At 42.8% G+C, this 23,475-nt stretch overlaps 1 long non-coding RNA gene across 3 annotated transcripts in view; it reads left to right on the forward strand.

The window, feature by feature from the left end:
- The first annotated feature begins 1,511 nt into the window (after positions 1–1,511).
- The window catches only part of LOC146868744 (uncharacterized), a 183,271-nt gene continuing 161,307 nt past the window's right edge, over positions 1,512–23,475 (forward strand). For all 3 annotated transcript variants that reach the window (XR_014966406.1, XR_014966405.1, XR_014966404.1), the window contains exons 1-3: positions 1,512–1,594; positions 2,056–2,168; positions 2,429–2,535. This is a non-coding gene — a long non-coding RNA (uncharacterized LOC146868744). The remainder of the gene's footprint in view (positions 1,595–2,055; positions 2,169–2,428; positions 2,536–23,475) is intronic.

Genomic DNA, 23,475 nt, shown 5'->3' on the forward strand with positions numbered 1-23,475 from the left:
CCATTATGCAGGCGCCGCGCTCACCATTAAAGTAAAAAAAAACAAACACAGAGCACGGTGTCCCTGAAGCGGGAGCCGCGCTCACCATTAAAGTTAATTTAAAAAAAAGAGAAACAGAGCGGTGACGCTGAAGCGCTAGCCGTGCTCACTGGCAATGTAAAATATGAAAAAAGAAACTGTGCGCAGCGCTCAGTAATACATTTTATTTAAGAAAAGTAAAAGAAAGCGTGGTGTCCCTGAAGCGGACACCGCGTTCTTCCTAAAATTAATTGTTTTTAAAAGTGTCACCATTGTACTGTGGAGGTAGGGGTCAGGAACTTTTAAAGTCAGAGCGGCATAGCACCCAATACGATAGCGGCCGCCATTGTCCTGTGTGGGCGCGCTACAAATACAACAGAAAGCAGTCCGCATTGTCCCCATTAGTCAGCAATAAACTAAAGAGTGCTCACCTACTTATAACGCACACCATGTAACAAGCCAAGGAAAAGGGCCAGTCGCCATGGGAGGTTACAAATGAAGACAAGGCAGCACTAAGGAGGGACTAACAAACCTTTTTATGTATCAGAAGTCAGCATTTTACGAAGAACAATGACACACGCCAATAAAAAATATGGGCGGAGAGTGTGTGGGGCTTCAAATGGATACTCTAATACAGCATGCCTTGCAGGGCAGCGCATGCGCGCTAACACTAGGCTCGACCTAATAAAAAGGGTACTTGCATACTCTGAACTTGGAATTTCTACTACTAATTAGAGGTAGTAAGTTTATTTAAAACATGTTGTTTGTTATGAGCCCTGCCACAAGGGTGAAGTGAGAAGAACCATAAAATTCGATCTTAAACCTAGCAGCGGATTTTGAAGGGTGAGGTTCAGATAAATGTCCACCACACAACAGAATGAAAGGGTTTACTAGGTATACAGCACCCAAGCAGCATGCCCAATGCTCATTCAGGCATAACCGCAATCTGCAATCTACTACTGTTACAGGTATTCCCTTGACCTGTTTTTGTTTCAGCGTACTATGATAATTCTGTATGTGTAGATCACATCGGATAATGTGACCATAAATATATGGTTGCAATGGAAATATATATATATATTTTTTTAAGTATTCCCTGTTTCTATTTCAGCCTTTATCTATTGGCTATGCTGTCGCCCCTTCACACTTTTCTAATTATGTTTCTATGACATGGTTGCTAGATTTGGGGCATTTCTTCTTTTTTCCTACTTTTGTCGAGGAAGGCGGCGGTATTATATTTGTAACTTATGTTGGTGTTTGGATGTGCGAGGTTACCTTTGTGTATTCCTGATACCCCCTCACAAATATTTGAGGCAGGCGGCGGAAATATATATCTTCTTCTATATAGGTGATGATCTAGTTTGATCCTTTTTTTGGCATTATATTATTGCCCTTTCATTTAAATGAATTTTATCCCTCTACAATATGGCCGCTGTATTTGTGACTTTTGTCCTTTCTTACTTTCTAGTGAAGGCAATAGCCGCGTTTTGTTTGGGGCTTTAAATGTAGATCCCTGTTGCCGAGAACGGTTGATACACCACAGCTACCATGCTGAGAACGGACGCTACCCGTGAAGGTATGAGGACGCCATGTGCTTTACGCTTTATGTGTTTAAAATGATTTTTCCATGGAGCCATTAATTTTGAGACTCACTTAGTATTATATTAATGGGTGTGGGTAGATGTTTGTGATTACAGGTTGGTCTTCTTATCTGGCATTAGTCTTCTTTCTTTTATAATAAAACAATGCAGATATATTAAAGCTTTACGCACAGGGATAATGTTACCATGTACAATATTATAGATTTGGCTTGCATAATGCCCTTATTTTGGAACGGTTTTTTGAAAAAAGTCATTGGGGTCATTATTTTGGCTCTCTTTGTATACTGTGTTATCTAGGGAGGGTACCCAGAATTCACCTTTGGATATATGTCGTTTTTCTTAGTGCACTGACTAGAATATGACTTCTTGTTTGTATAGTTTTCGCTTTTTTCTTATTCTCCTCTTTCTTTTATTATTTTTTACCATGTCTATACAGGATAATACTTATCATCCTCTGCTCATCTCGTTATCTTTTATGTGCATCACCATTGGGACTATATGATGGTCCTGTTTTGTATATATATTTATATACATACAACAATACGCAAGGTGAGCACTTTGGTTTTTCTGTTTATCAGATATTTTTCAGATATTTTCAGATGTTCAATAACATATTGCATTGATTCTGTGGTAATACGTTCAATTATATTGATCAGCTTTTATTGGTATCACAAGGTTGTACTATTAGGTGAGACCTCTGAGTTATAAGAACGGCCTTTCTGGGCAAATGTTAGTTATTATGAGTGCAGTGATTTACCTAGGCTCTCCTCCCACCCCCCTTTTTTGATTTATCATTTGTTTCGTTTTAGGTATAGGAATACAATTTTCTTCCTATTGCCCGTTCTTTCCCGAGACGAAACGTGCCCTAAAGGATTATATAAACCTTTTTTGGATAATTTACTTGCCTTCTAATTAGGTGAGATGTTACTGGTTATTATATCTTTTTCCTTTTGGTCTCTTTTTGGTTATTTCTTCTTGCTATGTGGTATGCTGTGCGGCTCATAGTGTGTTGAGTTGAGTTAATTAACCTTTGGTGTTATTAATAATGGGCCAGCGCGATATTCTTTCTGTTCTTTGTTATTCTGTTTCTATTAATTACTAGACTAGAATAACAACATCAATATACTATGACAGTTGATTGGATTAAATAGCTTACTATTTCACTTGGTTCCTCTTTGGGAAGGATGCATTATCGTTTTGCTTCTTGTTCTTTCTTTCTTCTCCTTATCTCTTCCCTTATCTCCTTTTTTCTTTATTACCTTCCTTATACATTGATTTATATGAATTTTGTCTCAATTTTATAAAAGTTGTGCGCAAATATGGAGTGTTGTCTAGATGTTTGGACTGCGTTTTATTTGTTGTGTTTTTTCAATGAACGTCCTTGTGAATCTTATGTATGTATGTATATATTTATATGTCAAAATGTTTTTATATTTGTGTGGTTTCCATGGGCCATCTTCTTTTTAAGATTGAGCAGTCATATATTATTTGTTTGTGTCAATGGTTGTCATATATATATGTTTGTAAATGTTGTTTCCTTGTTTGTGACTATTGCAGCCCTGACAAAGTTCCTGCTTGGAACGAAACGCGTTGGCTGTGTGCTGTTCGTGTTAAAACCATCGGAATAAAGAGAAAAACATTACGTTTTCTGGACTACTTGATCTCGTGTTTAATTTCAATGAGTGCACCTTCCACCTTTGGATTTACGTTTTGATTTGTTTTGCACCTTTGGACGACGGATGCAGGAAGTGTTTTTGCACCAATTTGTTGACTGTTAACAATACATGTGTTTTGGTTGAGCTGGACCTTGGTCGGTCGTTCTGTTGTTTTGTTTCGCAATCTGCAAAGTGTGCATGACAGTTTGGCTGGCCGTGTGAAGCCTGTCAAACCCTCATGCGCACTTTGCATGTTCTCCACAGGCAGTATTGTTCAGCCTGGACAGAGAAGATGCACAGCCTCCCAGTCCCCGTCTGAGTGCACCAACCACAATGCTGCTGTTGAGATTGACTTTGGGGAACCTGGGAGCCAGGGTGCTGCCAGGAGCCAGAACAGCGAGGACAGGGAAGAGGCTGCCGGCAACAGTAAGCCTAGTCTTCTTTTATTTTTTTTCTAAACGCCCTCCCTACCCGCCCCCCGCCACTGTTCCCTACAAGTCACCAATGTGATCTTTCTTCACAGGAGGTCTCCTGGCGCACACCCTCCACCCATTCCCCCCATAACCCCAGAACTGACCTCCTGTTTACAACTTTACTTCCTAGCCACAGAGATAATTATTGATAATTGAATGCATGCCGTTTGCGGTGAGCGCGGTCGGCATAGAGCAGTATATGACTATATATGAGTCCACTCATTTGTTTTAAGTGTAGCAGTGGCATGCATGTTAGCATGACTCAAGTCAAGACAATCTTTGTTCGAATTTAGTCATATAGATTAGGCCTGGGCTAAATTTCCGTTCCGCTCGCGAAAATTGCGATAATTTCACATTTTCGCGCTCCGCGGAGAGCGCGAAAATGTCAAAATTTCCACATTCCGCAGCTTAGCGATAATTTGTTTCTTGCTCGCGCTGTAAAATAATACATTCTGTATTATTTACCTGAATCCCCGCGTTCGCCGACAAGTTTTCCCGATCCGGTCGCGTTCTCCACGAGATGTTGGATTGTTGGTAGCCATTTGCGCTGTCTCGCGACAGTTCGCGCCCGCAGTAATGTCATTGGTTGCGCGATCACGTCTTTCTTCTCGCGATCATGCACCGCGAGAAGAGTGAAAACAAGATGCCCGCGAGCAACCGCATGGGTAAGTTGGCGAGCCGCGACCACGCAGAAAATACCGCGAACGGGCGGGAAAAAAACTTCCGCATCTTTGCGATATTTCCGCGTGTTTGCGGAGATTTTTAACATTTTCGCGATAATTTGCGAAAGTCACTTTCGCAAATTCCGCCCACCCCTATCTATAGATCCCCCTTATTGGGCAGTTATTTGAAATGTTTAGTCTCAGTGGGCGAAACAAAAAAATCAGTTTTGCAAAGTGTTTCACCATCTCTTTTATCCATAAACCTCCCAAAATCTGCACCTACGCCTTAAACTTTGCTACAGGTTTTTTCAGTGGGAAAAGAGTTGTGCCAATCTTTCATCTCAATTTGATATTTATATATCAGTTTGACAGACTTGCTTCCCTCATATTTGGAAACTCCATACTTTCATTATATGTTTTCTTATTTATTCCCATTGGCACTTGTATTTTAGGCCTCCTTGGTTATGAATATCATCTGCTAATGTCCCCCTTTAAAGGGTACAGCTAGCAGCATGCTTAAATGAAAATCGAACATGTGTGTCAAAAGCACATGTTCCCAGTGTGTTAATATAACTAGAGATGACGACTAAAGCCTGAGTGGTTTGCAACATATGGAAATCCGCCTAATGTTCACAAGTTATCAAGGACTAGCACATGCATTTCAAAGGTGTGCTCCCTTGCAGAACGAATGTTCCCGTCTTTAAATCAAAAGTCCGTATTTTGGATGGGTGCAGGAAAGCAAAACTTCAAAACAGGAAGTGGTATTTTTTAAAAGGTTTAAAGATGTGCGGCCAGAGAGGCTTTGAAAGTCAGAAATAAAAGCCCTTCAGAATCATGCGTGTAATTTACCGCATTGAGAAAACCTTCCAGTGATGGAAAATGCCAGGATTGTGTCACGTTGGTTTATAATGTGTTCAGCTAAGTCCCTTCCTCCAAATTCCATTTCAGGACGTGTTTTTATGAATCGTCTGGCTCTGGCTTTTTTTAAATCGGATTTCATTTCATGAACAAATACAATTCAAGCTATCATTCTCGATATGCAGAAAGCAGCCAGAGGCACAGTCATTCCTGCAGTGGAGATAACACCAGATGGTGAAAGCTTATATTCACCAGAGGCCTTGCTGGTGGGTTTGATTGCATTGTCCAAAGTTAAACAAGCACTGGCAAAGCCAATAGATATCGCCTATGTAAGAGCTATTGGCTTTGCCAATGTGCTTTAGCCATGTTATAGACCAGCATGGATACTATTCAGCACGGCTAAACGTTTGTGGCATACAGGAGAGTGGCGTGGAGTAGAGAGGAGTGTTGTGGAATGGCATAGAGTATTGTAGTTTGGTGTAGAGTCACGTAGAGTGGCGTGGATTGTCGTGGAGTGAAGTTAAGTGGGGTAGAGTGGAGTGAACGTAGAGTGTTGCAGTGTGTCGTAGAGAGGTAGTTCTAGCCTAAGGATAGGATCATGAGGGGTTCCTAAGAAGGTTTACTGAGGGATTTATTAGAGAGAGATATGAAATTAGAGAGCATATGAGGCCCGGTTGACTTGTGATTATCAATGGGTTTCGCTATGGGTGGATATTGGTACTTAGGGCGATATATTGCTTTGGTTGGGTCTCTGATATAAATCAGAAATTTACTTTTTTAGGATTAGTGGTGATCGGCAGGCAATGTAAAGCTATTGCCGACTTTGATGTTGGGGAAATATGAGGCCCTTTTAGGGTTTGCAACATCAAATTATTTTCTTTGGTGTGTAAAGGTGTTAATGTAGATATATTAAAATTGATGGGTCGATTACATGAATTATAAATGCACTTGTTGGATTACTTGTGAATGGAGATCAATTTAAAGTGGTGCACGGGGCAATGGAAATAAGTCCCATAATACTTAATTCTTAAGTCCTCCTGGTAGGTAGTTGGTTTAGGAAACCAGGTAGATATGGTTTGTAGTCACGGAGGCGATGTGAATGCTCCGTAATTTCATACTTAGGAAGACAACATGGGTGGTGATTGATACAGTGTTTGGTGAGGAACAACAGGGTTGTAGAGCACACTTAAGAGACAGTCTTGTTTAGGAAGTAGTTTTGTTCTTGTCGGGCAAATGTGTAAAATCATTTAAAAAAAGAAAATGGATTGTTTATGTGTGTTGAAATTAATGATACATAAAACATTGAGATGTTTTTCCAAAGAAGTGGAGGAAGAGTTGATTGTATGACCTTCGTGTTTTATATGATATAGATATTACAAGGTGAATAATAGGACAAAATTGGAGTCTCACACCTTGCCCAAGTGACATGCCACTGAGACCGGCTCATAGGTGAGAGGGCTGATGTTCTCGGTAGGTTAAATTGTAGATTATGCTCAATGTTAAATTGTAGATTATGATCAATGTTAAATTGTAGATTATGCTCAATGTTAAATTGTAGATTATGCTCAATGAATACTGAGGAAGTTATGTTTTTCAGACAGGGGCGGCTCCTCCGCTAATGCAGAGGGGCGGAGGAGCGTCGCCCCACTGCTCGCAGAGCAGAAAACAAATTTAAAAAAGTGATAATAGACTCTTTATTATCATTTTTTTTTTTTTTTGCTATGGGGCTTGGCCGGCTGTCTTGGGCTGGCCAAACGGCTTTGCTTCTTCCCCACCAGGCTGTAATGCACAGCCTGTCGAGGAACATGCACAGGCTCACTGTCCCCGTCTGAGCACCGAACCGTGACACTCAGACCAACCACAATGCTGCATTGCAGCATTGCGATTGGCTATGGGGAGCCTGGGTACTTCCTGTTTTGGATTTTGCCAAGAAGAGTGGCAATGAGACAGAGAGATAGGGGGGCGTTTTAAAGGTAAGTGTTATTTTATTACTCTTTTTTTGGGAGCGTAGAGTAGTGTAGAGTGCAGTGGAGTAGATTGTTTCAGAGAAGAGAGAAGTGGTGTAGAGTGGAGTGGAGCAGGGTAGAGTATAGTGGTGCAGGGTAGAGTGCAATGGCATAGAGTAGAGTGACGTACGGTACAGTGCAGTACAGTACAGTGCAGTAGCATAGAGTAGAGTGGTGTAGAGTGCAGTGTTGTAGCATGCAGAGGTGCCGAGTAGATTAAGGTGGTGTAGAGTGCAATGATGCATAGTAGAGTTGCAAAGAGTGCAATGGCATAAAGTGTATTGGCATAGAGTGCAGTATAATGGTGCAGAGCAGAGTGCCGTGGCATAGGGTGCAGTGGTTCAGAGTATAGTGGCTTAGAATTCAGAAGAGAGAGTGCAGAGTTGCAGACTAGAGTGTCGTAGAGTGCAGTAGTGTAGGGTAGAATGGTGCAGAGTGCATTGGTGCAGAGCAAATTGATGTAGAGTGCAGTGGCATAGGGTGCAGTGTTGTAAAGTAGAGTGGCATAGATTATAATGGCATAGAGTACAGTGGTGCACAGTAGAATAGAGTGGTGCAGAGTGGAATGACATAGAGTGCAGTGGAATAGAGTAGAGTGTTGTGGTGTAGATTACAGTGTTGTAGGATGTAGTGGTGCGGATTAGTTTAGAGTGGATTGGACTAGTGTGCAGTGATGAAGATTGCAGTGGCAGGGAGTGGAGCGATCCACAGTAGAGTCACATAGAGCATCGTGAGATGCAGTGCATTGGCGTGGAGTGCAGTAGAGTAGAGTGGTGCTTAGTAGAGTTCAGTGGCATAGAGTGCAGTGATGCAGAGTAGAGTAGAGTTTAGTGGCAGTGAGTGCAGTGTTGTAGAGTAGAGTGTTGTAGAGATGAGAGCTGTAGAGTAGAGTGGCGTAGAGTGCAATGGCGTAGAGTGGGATATCTCAGTGGTCAGCGACATAGAGTACAGTGGTGCAGAAAATAATAGAGTTCAGTGACACAGAGTGCAATGGTGTAGAGTAGAGTATAGTGGCGCACAGTGCAGGGGTGCAGAGTAATGTGCATGGGCGTAGAGTGCATTGATTTTGAGTAAAGTGGTGAAGAGTGCATTGGGGTAGAGTACAGTTGTTAGAGTAGAGTGGCATAGAGTGCAGTGGTGCATAGTACACTAGAGTGTAATGGTGCATCATTGAATACAGTGGGGAAATCTGCAGTAGCGCAGAGTGGAGTAGCGTGGTGTTGAGTGCTGTGGCATAGGGTGCAGTGCCACAGAGTAGATTGTTTCAGAGTAGAGTAAAGTGGTGAAGAGTTGAGTAGTGCAGGGTAGGGGTGCCGGTTAGTGTGCAGAGACATAGAGTACAGTGGCATAGAGTATAGTGCCGTAGAGTACAATGGCGCACAGTGCAGTGATGCAGAGCAGAATAGATGGCATAGAGTGAATTGGCATAGAGTGCATTGGCGTGGAGTGGTACAGAGCCAAGTGCATTGGTGTAGAGTGCAGTGTTGCAGAGTAGAATAGTGTAGAGTGGAGTGCTGCAGAGTAGAATGGAGTGGCCTAGACTGGAGTGGTATAGAGTGCAGTGGCGAAGTGTTCAGTGGAGCAGAGTAGAGTAGAGTGCCATAGACTGCATTGGCTGAGAGCCGAGTGGTGTAGAGAGGTGTAGAGTGCAGTGGCATAGATGGAAGTGGTGCACAGCAGAGTGCAGTCACACAGAATGAAGTGGCATTGAGTGGAGTGGTGCAGAATAGATGCAGTTGGGTAAAGTGGTGTAGAGTAGAGTGTCATAAAGTGAAGTATGCATGGTGTGGTAGTCCACTGCCATTACAGTCAATGCATTTTCGATTGAAATGACCCTTACATTTGCACAGACATACAGTTTTACTGATAAAATTATACAGTGAACAAACGAAGTGTGGAAATTGTATCACCTACTGTATTGATTTGTTTTGATCATATTTAAAGCCTTTTTCCAGCGCACACCAAGTACCCAGCATGACTGTCACATAAATTTGAAGTCAGAGAAAGAAAAGTAAACAACAAGCTCCCTCGGAAGACAAAGCCTGACATTTGCCCTCTGTCTCTGAATGTGCAGCAAATGTGACATGATAAGAGCATGATTTAAAGGCCTGTTTACAGAAAGAGGCACTGGTGGAGGAATACAAGAGTCCCTTGCTAGAAGGCATGAAGGGATGAACTCAAGCTGGACATCCATTGGTAAGCAGTGGGAGGTCTGCATTCCCAGGGAAGCTTTCTGAATGTCCCTAAGATGTCTTAAACCAGACAGCTGTGCTCTGTCTGGTAGGCTTCGACCGGAAAAACTGATAACAGGGTCCCAGACCTAATGCTGGTTTTGGCATAAAGGTGCATAGCAATGAACCGGAGGGGCAGGGCAGGCGCGACCAGATGCAAAATGAAGAAGGGATGTATGCACATGGGCGAGGAGTTAGAGTATAGCACTACATGGTGAAGAACAAAAGGGGATTCGCAGGAGGCCAATTGCGTATCTCTGAAAATGAAATTCTTAGTTTTGAGAACCTCTAGGATGTGACTCAAGATCTAAACCAGGGAGTGCAACGGAGCTGCCAGTGCAGACCTTATCTGACAGCTGTAGACGATCAAATACATAAGTGGTAGAATAAGTAGTGTGTTTCCCAGGGCAATAAAGTTGTTAAAGTACATTGAAATTTGGAAAGTGTCCACATCCCTATTCCCAACAAGCTGATTATAAATACCGGCAAAGACTGGACCACACTTTCGTTTCGTGTTCTATAATAGTATATGTAGCGTAAATAGTTCAATCTAGGATAGGCTTAAAAGTAATTATGTGCATAGAATGTTTCATAAACAATTTGTGTTCACAAAAAGTATACATTTCAGTAAACAGATTTGAAAAATGCTTCATTGGTTGGAGAAGTGACAAAGTGTTTTTCTTCCGAGGTATTTGAAAAGCAGAAAAAGCCTTGTACCAAAAAGTCCTAATATCAGCCTTAGCAGTGCACGTTACTGTTATATTAATATCAGGGTAAAAATGGAGTCCAGGTCATTTGTGGGAGAAGCAACAGGGCAATGCATGTAAAACAATCACTTTAGGGACAACCCCCCCCCCCGTCCTCCTTCACTTTTACATTGAATTATTAGCTCACTTTTAATATTTCCTTTTGTTTTTACATTTTGTATGATTAAATAATCAAACAATAAAAATTAATTGAATTGAATTAGCTCACTAGAGCCCTCATTTAATCCTGTAGAGCAAGCGGAAGCATCTTTGTAGCCAAGTAGCAGAACTCTGCCCTGTGCAGATGTTTGCAAGGTGTGGGGCCAACCTCCACATGTCTGAATGTTGTGTTGATTCTCCACTTCTGATATGGTCAGCTGACAAAAGCACAAGGAAGGCGGGTGGTGGTGTCTTGTGAAGCTCTATGCTGACCGTAGCCCCCGTGATCCCCTCCTACGAGTCAAGGACTTCCCAACGATTCCCCTTGGCCTTCACCATACGCAGGCGCAAGTGAATCTCTAAGCAAGGATTCTGTCACTCCTGCACCCCGGGGCACCCCAGCAATTCCAAGGACTAATTTGACTTTACCATTGGATTTTCAAACACCTCATAGCGAAATTGGCAGCTTGGTTATCCCCTTATGGGGACTCCACATGGTATTAGCAATAAGATCCCTAGTACTTTTCCCAGTGGGCAGCTTGCTCACCTCAAGAATTACCAAGATCTCCTGCCAAATGCACATTGGTTGGTGGAGGGAGCTGGAAAATGCTAGCGATTGGCCAGGTTTTGGAGTGTAGGTGGTGCTGGTGTGGTGTTCACCCCATGTGGGTTCAGTTAGACCGAAAGAAAAAATCAGCAGAGTGGTGTTTACATTATTATGTTAATGCTTGTCAGCTGTGCTTAATTTGTAAAATGAATACGTTACAGCACCCAAAGTTTTGCCTAGAAGATGAAGGCCAGCACCATCAAAAGTTGGGGTGCCGATTACCAAGGGTGCCTAGCCTTGATTCCGCCATGTGCACTTGAATCCACCTCTAGACACTGCCTGCCTCTCTAGCTCACGCTTGCAAGTTCCTTTTTATTGCAGTTTTCTCCCTTTATTACTGTCTTTCCATCTTTCTCTACCTCCTTCTTTTCCCTTTTTCTATTTTTATATCTCTTGCTCAGGATGAAAGGTTGTTGAGGAAAACTAAGTGCTTTTCCCTAAAAAGGGCTGTGGTTGTGCCCCACCTGCAACCACCGCCAACAGTTTTCCAACTTCAGATAAGACTCCTTTACAACTGAGGTCAAACTGGTGTTAATTACATAGGGAGGCTTGCATGGCCATGGTGGTATTTAGACTTTCACCTCGGTCCAAATTATAACATTACTGCAATGAACTCCTGCCTAGAAATATTCATCAAAAACAATTCTAGGCATCCCAGGGACAACATACCAAGGATAAGCAAAATGGACATTTTCTTATGCAAAATATCACAACATTCTGCAAACATTACTGAATTTTGAGAACTATGAGTGTTGGTACCACCCTTGAAAACTTGAAGCTAGGGTGTTGCTCGCATTCAAAGGTAGCGCATGATTGTAAAAAAAGGAGACTTTTTATTTCTGAAATCATAGGGTTAGGTGCATAATACACAGGGAAAGCAAGGGGGGGGGTGGGTATACTGGCTGCTCATCCCTGCAGCGTGGAAAGTCGTGTTTGATGCGCGTGGCTTAACAAACTAAAAGCTAGATGTATGAAACATTTAGCATTCCCAAATGGCCTAATTCGCAGAATCGGGCCGTTTGTGAATGCAAATGTGCTTTTTCTGATGTACAAAGGGCAAATTGTGATTTGATAACTTGTTTGGGGTTTGCAATTTTTTATTTGGAAGGGGTATGTTGAAGGTGTCCCTTCCTAATACCAAATTGTAGTGTTATATCCAAAGGACCACTGGCTACTATTAAAAAATTAAACTTAAACATTTGTCATTTTATACATAAAATGGGCTGCATTTAAAAAAAATAAAAAGATTACTTTATTTAAAAGGGATGTATGACGTTACAACGCATACATTTACATCGCGGTACATTACATCGCGGTTTTGACAACGCAAGTCGTTACAACGACTTGCGCTAGATGGCGCTCTAGGACAAGGAATAGGACTTAGGAGTAGTATAATTTACTATTCCAACTCCAGTCTACGTACAGTAGGGAAGGTGTTGGATAGTAAATTATACTATTCCTTGTCCTAGAGCGCCATCTAGCGCAAGTCGTTGTAACGACTTGCGTTGTAAAAACCGCGATGTCATGGCATCGCGATGTGATCCCCGCGTTGTAAACGATGTTTCCCATTTAAAAGCAATCAAAGACATGGTGGTCTGCTCACCCAAGCAGGCCACCATCCTTGTGATGGCAGAAAATCGCAGTGGGTTGCAAATTGCAAACAACCTATGTCATTAATATGCATTAAGTATGTCTATTTGCGATCCACTCCAAATCACTTAATTAAACTCAATGAGTTACATACATAAGGAATAGCGATTTCCTAATTGCTATTCGCAAATTTAAAAATAAGGTAATCACTATATCTATTTTTCCACATCTAGCCCCAAGAGCTTCGACCAGTTTCCAAAAACCTATCATAGATTTACTAAACGTAATTATGGCACTTGCGAGTTAAATGTGTTTTCAACCCTTCTATGCAGAACACAAATTTTGACAATTCTGTTTGTGTACGTTTAGTGGGTTGGTCTGCCTGCAATAAAAAGCAAAAATACATTTTCACGCTTCATCTTCCTTCTGTGAATGGGAACTTTATTAAATAAGAATTGCTGTGTATAATCCGGTAAACTATACCATGGCAATCTAGGTCAACCTATCTGTTATGACTAACACCTTACTCAATATCACCTTTGATTTCATAACATATTAAAAAACAGCACTTTGCATTCTGGTACTCGTAGATCCATCCACTCCTGCCACACAACATACAATCATTGTAGGAAAAAATGTATCATTTTAAAAGTTTAAACATATTGTAGTTACCAATGATTTTTTATTTTTATTATTTGACACCCCTCTCATGCCCTAGGGTAGACTGGGCCCCCACGAGGTAGTTGTCAACTTTTATTTGTCTTCCAATTTAGAAGTTGGAGGATGTGTGGGAATGGAGGGTGATATTTGTGTTTTTCACTGCCAACCCTTTTTGGAGAGCGTTTGCCCCTCACACTGGAATTTTAATTTCTCTTTTAGCCCGATTTCTGCCAGGGTTGGCAGGGCCCTGATGGAGAAGAATGCTTTTTTTAAACATGGGCATGTATTTACGAACCTCTGTAGTTGCTACTACACTCTTTCCTGTTTCAACGTGTTTACTATGTCTAGAGACATAAAAAGATTCTTATTTGCAAATAAATGAGGAATATTATAAGAAAAACGAAACTTTTCTCCAGACTAGGCTTATAACCCTTTCTTACAAACACTCTCCATTAACCTTTTAATGTTAATATTAAACAAATCACACATTAGTTTATGATGGAATACCCCTATGGATATGGGCTACTCATTAACTCATGCTTTTTATCCTGGTCCTGAGGTTTACCACAGGACAGTATGACAATCATAAACATACAAACCCGGATCAAGGAGGTTTCACGAGTTGTGGGAGACGTTGTCCTCATTCTGAACAATTTTACACTATGCTTTTCATTGACATTTGCATCGAACGGAACAAAAACTGAATTTGCTCCAATTGACCAGTGGAAGAACTGCATTTTCTACAAATAGTTTGGTGCAAGTGCCAGTTCAAGAGTTGCACAAAACTGGATGGCATCAGTCCAAAATCTCCATCTACTGGTCCGATGTACACGGTATAGCCCATAGATGATTTATAAGAAATGACTAAAGTAAATACACTCCTATACGAGACTGCACAGTGCTACTGTTAGAGCGCTTCAGTGCACTTTACGCACATTAAAAATGTTCACAAAACGCTCTTCCACCCTACCGCATTCATCTGTTTGTATTCCCTGTGGAAATGCATGATGATCATAAAAATGTGCATTAAAAAACCCCCCAAAAAACAATTGTCCTGCGTTGACATTCACACTTGATCTATGCGCATCAAAAGACAGACCTATTGTGAATTTCCTACGTGTTTGTCAGAGCAGATCTTTCAATACATACTGCTGTTTCGAAGACCTGCTTCGAATGTCACAGCATTGCCAGTGCCTGTGATGAAGTGCGTTCCCCTGAGCATCGCTGAGAGACATCTGCTGTAATGCGCAGAGAGGTTAGAGCACACGTGCTAGAAGAAGGAAAGGCCAACATGTCATGGAGGGCAACAGTTACCACACAGCTCCTTCCAAGAGCCATCATGATCCACCCTCCCCCTGCAAAGGGTTTGCTGATTGTTAGTGTAGAGCAATGTGATAACTTGTTTCCTTCATGTCAAACAGACAGCAAATGTCTGGATGGAGTCCAACCCGCAGAGCAGAGGTGAAACCACAATAACAATCTGATTGAGAAACCAAACCAGGGGTCAATTACACATTCTGCTTCTTAATGAGAGAGAGGATGAAAACGCGGCATGTGTGAGACCTTCAGCTGTTGAAGGAATTCCTTAAAGTTGGCTTTGACGTGCTTGTAAAAATGCAGAGTTTTTGATACAAGGAGGTTGGAGTGTTTTTAATTTGTGCTTCTTAACTATAGGAATCTGTCTGTATTCTACTTCTTTTTTTACACTGAGAACTGACCCCTTACATGCGCCTAACACCTACGACCCAGTACAAGATGTACACTCTTCTTTTCTGCAGTTGTCATACCAGCAACACATATCAACACTGACATCCTATCTTTGACTAATAGATTCCCGTTGTTGGGTCTGGCTTTAAACTTTACTGCATGACCTCTTGTCGCCAATCCTTCAAACATGACGTACAGAAAAAGTGTGCTTTGCCTCAGCCCTTTTTAGCCATTGGATGTTGTGTGTTTTAGTGCTTTGCCATTGCTTGGATGGGTGGCTCAGCTTGGATAGGCTGTCCATCAAGCCATGGCATTGCTTGGATGGGTGGCTCAGCTTGGATAGGCTGTCCATCAAGCCATGGCATTGCTTGGATGGGTGGCTCAGCTTGGATAGGCTGTCCATCAAGCCATGGCATTGCTTGGATGGGGTGGCTCAGCTTGGATAGGCTGTCCATCAAGCCATGGCATTGCTTGGATGGGTGGCTCAGCTTGGATAGGCTGTCCATCAAGCCATGGCATTGCTTGGATGGGTGGCTCAGCTTGGATAGGCTGTCCATCAAGCCATGGCATTGCTTGGATGGGTGGCTCAGCTTGGATAGGCTGTCCATCAAGCCATGGCATTGCTTGGATGGGTGCCTCAGCTTGGATAGACTGTCCATCAAGCCATGGCATTGCTTGGATGGGTGGCTCAGCTTGGATAGGCTGTCCATCAAGCCATGGCAGTGCTTGGATGGGTGGCTCAGCTTGGATAGGCTGTCCATCAAGCCATGGCATTGCTTGGATGGGTGGCTCAGCTTGGATAGACTGTCCATCAAGCCATGGCATTGCTTGGATGGGTGGCTCAGCTTCGATAGACTGTCCATCAAGCCATGGCATTGCTTGGATGGGTGGCTCAGCTTGGATAGGCTGTCCATCAAGCCATGGCATTGCTTGGATGGGTGGCTCAGCTTGGATAGGCTGTCCATCAAGCCATGGCATTGCTTGGATGGGTGGCTCATCTTGGATAGGCTGTCCATCAAGCCATGGCATTGCTTGGATGGGTGGCTCATCTTGGATAGGCTGTCCATCAAGCCATGGCATTGCTTGGATGTGTGGCTCAGCTTGGATAGGCTGTCCATCAAGCCATGGCATTGCTTGGATGGGTGCCTCAGCTTGGATAGACTGTCCATCAAGCCATGGCATTGCTTGGATGGGTGGCTCATCTTGGATAGGCTGTCCATCAAGCCATGGCATTGCTTGGATGGGTGGCTCATCTTGGATAGGCTGTCCATCAAGCCATGGCATTGCTTGGATGTGTGGCTCAGCTTGGATAGGCTGCCCATCAAGCCATGGCATTGCTTGGATGGGTGGCTCAGCTTGGATAGACTGTCCATCAAGCCATGGCATTGCTTGGATGGGTGGCTCAGCTTGGATAGGCTGTCCATCAAGCCATGGCATTGCTTGGATGGGTGGCTCAGCTTGGATAGGCTGTCCATCAAGCCATGGCATTGCTTGGATGGGTGGCTCAGCTTGGATAGACTGTCCATCAAGCCATGGCATTGTGAGGATGGCTATATTGTTCCTATTGTGCTCTCATTAAATTCTGATGATGCGACTCAAAAGTCCTCTTGTTAGACTGCAGATGCAATCTGATGAGCAATTACATTTAAAGGGAGTGTGTGTACTTTGATGTGCTTACGTTGCTAACACAACACCTTTCAAATTGCTGATTTATTTACATTTTGTTTATGGCTGTTTGGATGTCTTAGGATTTCATAAAGGTACAGTGCAATTAACTAAACACCTGTCTACCGTATCTGTTTTATTTTGCTGTCACAATAGCATGCTGTTGAATTAACTGCTATAGATGAGTGAGCACATAGGCTTTCTTAAGAATGCAACAAGCTACTGGCCCTTTTTTAAAAGTGTCTCCTATACAATATGTTTGCTGTTTTGTGCCTATTAACTTCACCACTTACAACTCAGACTTCATCTTTTGACTCCTTTTGATATACACTTATTTATTTAAGAGTACGGTGCAACTCTACTAATGCACTCTGTAAAAGCAAAGGGGTCCTATTTCCAGGTTCAATATTGTTGATACCCAAGATGTTCATTATAGTATTTACTTTCTAGGACAGCCGGCAGCAACATACACAAAGTCACCCAACTAATACAAAACACTTACCCTAACAACAAGGAAGACCTATTTAGTTAGCCAATTGTGGTTATTATTTTTTGAGGCATCCTCCTGCTCCCTGCTCAGATTAGACAATCGGGCTGCTGCCGACAGTGATGCTCAACATACTTCTTTAGAAAACTAATGAGACTGTTAGAAAATGGGTTACTGGTTGACTGGGCTGTGAGCCCTGGAAAATCAGCAACCACAATCCTAGTCAGGGTAAGACACCAACAAATGCCTAAATTAACCCATGCTCAACCCCCTGGTAGCTTGCAACAGAGCGGTCAGGTTTAACACCACACAAAAGGATCCCACATCACGTTAGAACAATAGAGATCAATGTAATAAATAAAACATGACCAGAATGACAAATATCAAATTAGTAGAACTGGAGATATTGAACTTTAAAGATTTAGGTCGAAATAGTGCCGAAAAGCACAAAGAGCCAACTGTGGATATCTGGTTGCACCGGACGGGACAAAGTCACAAGTTCAGGCCAACTGGAATGGAGTGCGGGCCAGCTACAGGGACCCAGTTATGCCCACTGAACAAAGTACATTAAAATCCGGGTTGCATAGTGATGCATGGATCTATGTCAAAGATGAGTCGCCGAGGCGATGCATTGCTTCTGAGATGTGGAAAGGCTATGCCGCGAACACCTGTTGCATCGATGTCAAGCAGCCCATCGATGGGGCTTGCAATGCAAAATTGGAGTTGAGAGTGCAGCACGCAGTAGAGACCACGTGTCGGTTAAGAAGAGCTGTGAGGCTGCGATTTGGAGTACAGCGTCATCATCGAAACTGCCGTCGATGAGAGATACGAGGGCATGCACTGAGGATATGTCAAGCAGTGACAGTTCCAAAGGCAATTCAGACTGCGGTGGTGATGCAAGTTTTTGTGATTGGTCTAATCCACACAGCAGCGGAGATGCATCCGGTCTGGTTGAGGTTGCTCCATGCAGCAGAGAAGATGCGTTGGTTCTGCTGGGTCCAAATAGGCTGGCAAAGCACCCTAACCCATCTCAAAAGGTGGCGTCAATTGGCAGGGTAGACTTACAAATGGCAAATTCCAGGAGCAGATTTAAACTTGTTTGATGCTTTTTATGTCCCTGAGGCTTCAGATCAGGAGGCCAGCTAACAAGACCTTGGAGTCACTCTGGGTTCTGGGTTGTGGAGATGAAGGTCCAATCCTTCTCACCCAGTTAAGAGGGCAGCAGGTCGGCACAGCAGGGCAGCAGTTCCTTTGAGCAGCAGTCCAGCAGAGTGGATGTCCTTTCAGCAGAACAGCAGTCCTTCTTCCTGGCAGAGGATCACCAGGTACAGACGTGTACTGAAGTGGTGGTGTCTGAGCTCCTTCCTTTGTACACAGTTGTGCCTTTCAAGTGGGGAGAAACCTCTGGATGCATGTCTTTGAAGTGCACAGATGCCCTGTCTCCCCTGCCATGCTTTCAGACTAACTACAGGGGGTATAAAACCCCTTTGTGTGGAGACAGGGCACAGCTTATTCAGGTTAGGTGAGGCTGGGCTCAACTCCTCCCTCCCATCCTGCCAGGGATGGCCCATATTGCCACACCTAAACGTCCATTGTGTGTGGCTGTCTAGGAGGAATACACAAAGCCCAACTGTAAACTACATCTAGGGTGACCAGAGACAGGCAGCAGACAACAAATGGCTAAGGCAAGGAAATGGGCAGATCATGCATAACAGGAGCTGCACGCCAAAACCCCCCACCTTGAGAGCATCACATACAATAAACAGTAACACTTGATAAAAATGGACAAACTTGGGTGTGCATTCTAACGATTATAAGGCAAGGAAATGCACCTTTCTAACAGTTGTGTATTTGGTGTTTTTAAAAAACTGGAGTTGGCCTCTTTTGAGGTGTATATAACCAAGTACCCTAGCTGGAATTATTCTGTCTTATTTCATCAACTTCCCTCTGTTCGCCTTTGGTTCTTATTTTATTTTGTCAGGATTCCACGTACACTGGGTATGTGCTTGCTTCAGTCTCCACTGACTGAAGCAAGCAGGTACCGAGAAGACTGGAGACCAATGGGAGAGATAAGCCTTGCAATAGTGTTAAACGATTTTAAGAATTTTTCTCTCCCAGGGCATGTAAAACTTAAAAGCACATGATCAACCTTTTAGATACACTAAACCCTGCCCTTGGGGCTGTCTAGGGTCTACCTTGGGGGTGACTAATACGTATTAATATGGAACGTTTGGGTTTGACAATAGGTTTATTGACTGGAGCAAGCAGGTCCTGAGGAGACATGGCATCCTGACAAAATAAAATAAGATTCTTAGGAGAAAAGAAGGAAGTTGATCAAATACAACAGAGTTTTTCTTGTAAAGGAAAACAAATGCCTCCTAATCCGAAGAGAATGAGCATTTAACCAGTCAGTGCCCTGAGGAGAACCCCAAAGAAATAAGAGATTCAAAGCACGGACAGACATACTTCAGGAGTATCATATTTGGATACAAAACGTACAGTAGACATCCAAGAAAAGACTTCAAAATCGATAAAGTCTATAAGAACCCCCCCAAAGGCGACCAATAGCAAAATGGCCATTGCATAAATAATAGTAGCAATTGTGAACCTCTGCTTTTTTGTACATTATAAGACTTGTCATCCAAGCATGATTTGGAATTTATTTTTGTGTGTTTATGTAATCACAGTATAAGTTTTGTTAAAACAAAGTATAGTATCGTAGAGTGTACTAATATGCTTACCTGAATGTGGTCTAATAGACATGTTTAAGTGTATGTTTAAACAAACTCGCATGAAAAACCAAATAATTGAAAATGAATCCACAAGTCAAGACAATTCATTTACTTGTCCTAGACTTTAAACTGTTTTTTTGAATAATTCCAGCTAGGGTACTTGGTTTATATACCTTTCAAAAAGTGGCATTTTCAGAATGTGAATTTAAAATACAACTTTACCATAAGTTAGTAATTATATTTAGGGATTTCAGAGACACCAAACATGAAACAATTATGTCTTCCCATTTGAAAATAACACTTATAAAATGTAATAAGGTAACTCCAATGGTATCCTTGCAATAGTGAAACACTATTTTATGAGTTTTCTCTAGCAGGGCATGTAAAACTTAAAAGCACATGTTAAACCTTTAAAACACACAGACCCTGCCATTGGGTCTGTCTAGGGCAGGGGTACTCATAGTACGGCCCGCGGGCCGCCAGTGGCCCGGCAAGCCTTCCTTGGCGGCCCGCGGACCTTGCCGACATCATATGCCTTTGTGTTTTTAATATCGCCGGTTGCGAGCTATGGGGGCCGGGCGATTCTTTTAAATAACTTTCACTTTTTAATGAGGCTTTGTTGTACTTCACCTCTTCTTAGCGCCCCTGCATCTCCACTCTGATTGAGTGGAGATGCAGGGGCACTAAGAAGAGGTGAAATACAACAAAGCCTCATTACCAAGTGAATGGTCTTTAAAAGACCCGTGAAGTACTTGGGTGCGGCGGCTGTGTGCGCTCTGTCCACTCTGTGCCCCGCCCCGCCTCTCCTCTCATCGTGTGCAGTTCAGGAGAGAAATTGTTTGTAGAGAGGCAGATGTAAGGGAATATAGGAGAAAGGGAGAGAGAACAAAAGCACAGGTACAGGACTAAAAGGAGAAGAGAGCAAGGACACAGGAGAGGGCAAAGGAGTAGTAGAGCGTGAAAAGAAGAACTAAAGTGAGACAAAAACGAGAAGAATGACAATGAATGAAAGAGAAATAAGACTGACATGGTGAATAGAAAATAAGTCAGAAAAAGAAAACACTGATAAAATGACCCAGAGATAAAAAAGAGAGAGAAGACAACTTAACAAAGAAGCGGCAACAGGGCAACCAGCAGGACATTTGGAGGAAGGCCAAACCATACCTGAGAAATTTAGAGAATAGGTGCTACCATGTTTCTTATTATTGTGTTTTTCGGAGGAGACAGAGAGAAAGGGAGACAAACAGTGATTGAGAGAGAGAGATAGAGGGAGGGAGACGGAGAGAGAGGAAGGGAGAGAGAGAGAGGGAGGGAGGGAGGGGGAGAGAGAGAGGGAGACAGAGGGAGGGAGACAGACAGAGGGAGGGAGACGGAGTGAGAGGGAGACAGAGAGGGAGAGGGAGGGAGAGGGAGGTAGGGAGACAGAGAGAGAGGGAGACACAGAGTGAGTGAGACAGAGTGAGTGAGACAGAGAGGGAGGGAGACAGAGAGAAAGGGAGACAAACAGAGTGATGGAGACAGAGGGAGAGAGAGAGATAGAGAGGGAGGGAGACGAAGAGAGAGGGAGAGTGATAGAGAGAAGGAGAGAGAGAGAGAGAGAGGGAGGGAGGGAGGGAGGGAGACAGAGAGAGGGAGGGAGACAGAGAGATAGATAGATAGATAGATAGATAGATAGATAGATAGATAGATAGATAGATAGATAGATAGATAGATAGATAGATAGATAGATATGTGTGAATGCCTGGTCTGGTGGCTCAGTGGACGAAGGCGTCCGCTGCAGGGGCCTGTGTTCAACCTCATGGTCATAGTTTTTTTTTGGTCTAGACCCGCCCCCTCCCCCACTGGCCCCGCCCCCACCGGTGCAGCCCTCGGCCAGAAACCACACTGTAAATTTGGCCCCCGAGAGAAAGTTTGTGAGTACCCCTGGTCTAGGGCCTACCTTACGGGTGCCATATGTACTAAAAAGGAATGTTTGGGTTTGACAAAAGATTTATTTTGCAAGGTCGACATGGCAGCTTAAAACTGCACACACAGACTCTGTAATGACAGGCCTGAGACATGTTTAAAAGGCTACATAAGTTGATGGCACAATAAGTGTTGCTGGCCCAGTATCAGCATTTCATTTACAGGCCCTTCGGTATGTATAGTGCACTTTACTAGGGACTTATAAGTAAATCAAATATGCCAACTAGCTGTAAGCCAATGTTATCATGTTTTATGGAAAGAGCACAAGTACTTTAGCACTGGTTAGCAGTGATAAAGTGTGCAGAGTCTTAAGGCCACCAAAAACAAAGTCAGCATAAACAGGAGGTCTGAAGGCAAAAGGTTAGGGTAAACAACGCCAGAGCTGCCAGGCCTAACGAAGACTGTTTCTAATTATATGACTTGCTAAAATGAATACTACAGCTACACAATAAATCACTGTTTTCTATGAGAATTAGTAAATGGTATTGGTGTTTATATAATTATTTATACCCCACTAAACCTGTAAAAACAACTGCTACTAAAACCTACTTTTAATGATATTCAGTTTACTGGGTTGACTTAGAGTGTCTCTCTGGCATTTGAACTCTTGACCTGCAGATCAGAGAAAATGTTACCTGACTTCACCTTCCTAGACATCATATCAATTGTTATTATCCTTGGCTTAGAATGGTCAATCCTCCAGGAGGGATCTGTCATCACATTTACCTCATCAGATGTTTGTCACAACTTGGACCATGACTCCCATACTTTTTATACTGTTGTATTGTTCCAACACACAGTTGTAAGAGCAACTAATTCAAGGCTCACTGAGGGTTTGCCTTTTTCTTTCCCGTATTGGTTGTATACACTTGCACATCCCCCCACATCAGCCTCAAAGCTCCTGAGACGAGGAAGGTTGTCAGATATGGCACCTGCCAGCTTGCAATCACAAGCATTCAATTGGTAGGTAGATGGGAAGGAGCAGCATTTCTGATATCATCTACTGAGTTGTCTATTTGGGTGAGAATGCAAAACTCCTAACAAATATTGTAGCCCAAATGTACAATATCCACTGACCTGCATGTAAGCAGGAGCATTGTAAGCAAACCAGTATCCATATATGGATGGAAGGCTTAACTCATAGCACATTGGATTGGGGTCTTTCCAAGCTTTCATTTAAGGTGTGTAACAGTGTCAGAACTGTCCATTGCACATCAGTATTGATGAATGCTCAAACATTTCCGTGATCGGATGTTGGCCACTCAAACTTTCAAGGGTCACAACTCTGAACAGGAAAAGAGGATGCAGAATGGAGAAAAAAATACTGGGACAAGAAGTGAGTCCAAGACAGAGTATTAGGTTAGCGTTCAATCTTTTGCTTCTGGGCCTTGCTCATCATGAAGATCTGTCACCTGATGGTAAAGGCTCCCTTTGTCATGAAAAACCAACAAAGAACAAACAGTCTGGCACAGTATTACGGCCTCTTGCTATGAGTTTATACATATCTATTAAGGTTGAGAGCTTGGGTTTTCTGTTTCTGAGAAATATCACTAGGCATTCTTCTAGTGCATATATTTTTACTAGGTGTATTTGGATTAGGGACACCGACAAAGAATACATTGTAACTGATCTACATCCCTGGGCACAGTATTA

Source organism: Triturus cristatus, chromosome 1_2 (assembly GCF_964204655.1).
Source record: "Triturus cristatus chromosome 1_2, aTriCri1.1, whole genome shotgun sequence".
Taxonomy (NCBI): domain Eukaryota; kingdom Metazoa; phylum Chordata; class Amphibia; order Caudata; family Salamandridae; genus Triturus; species Triturus cristatus.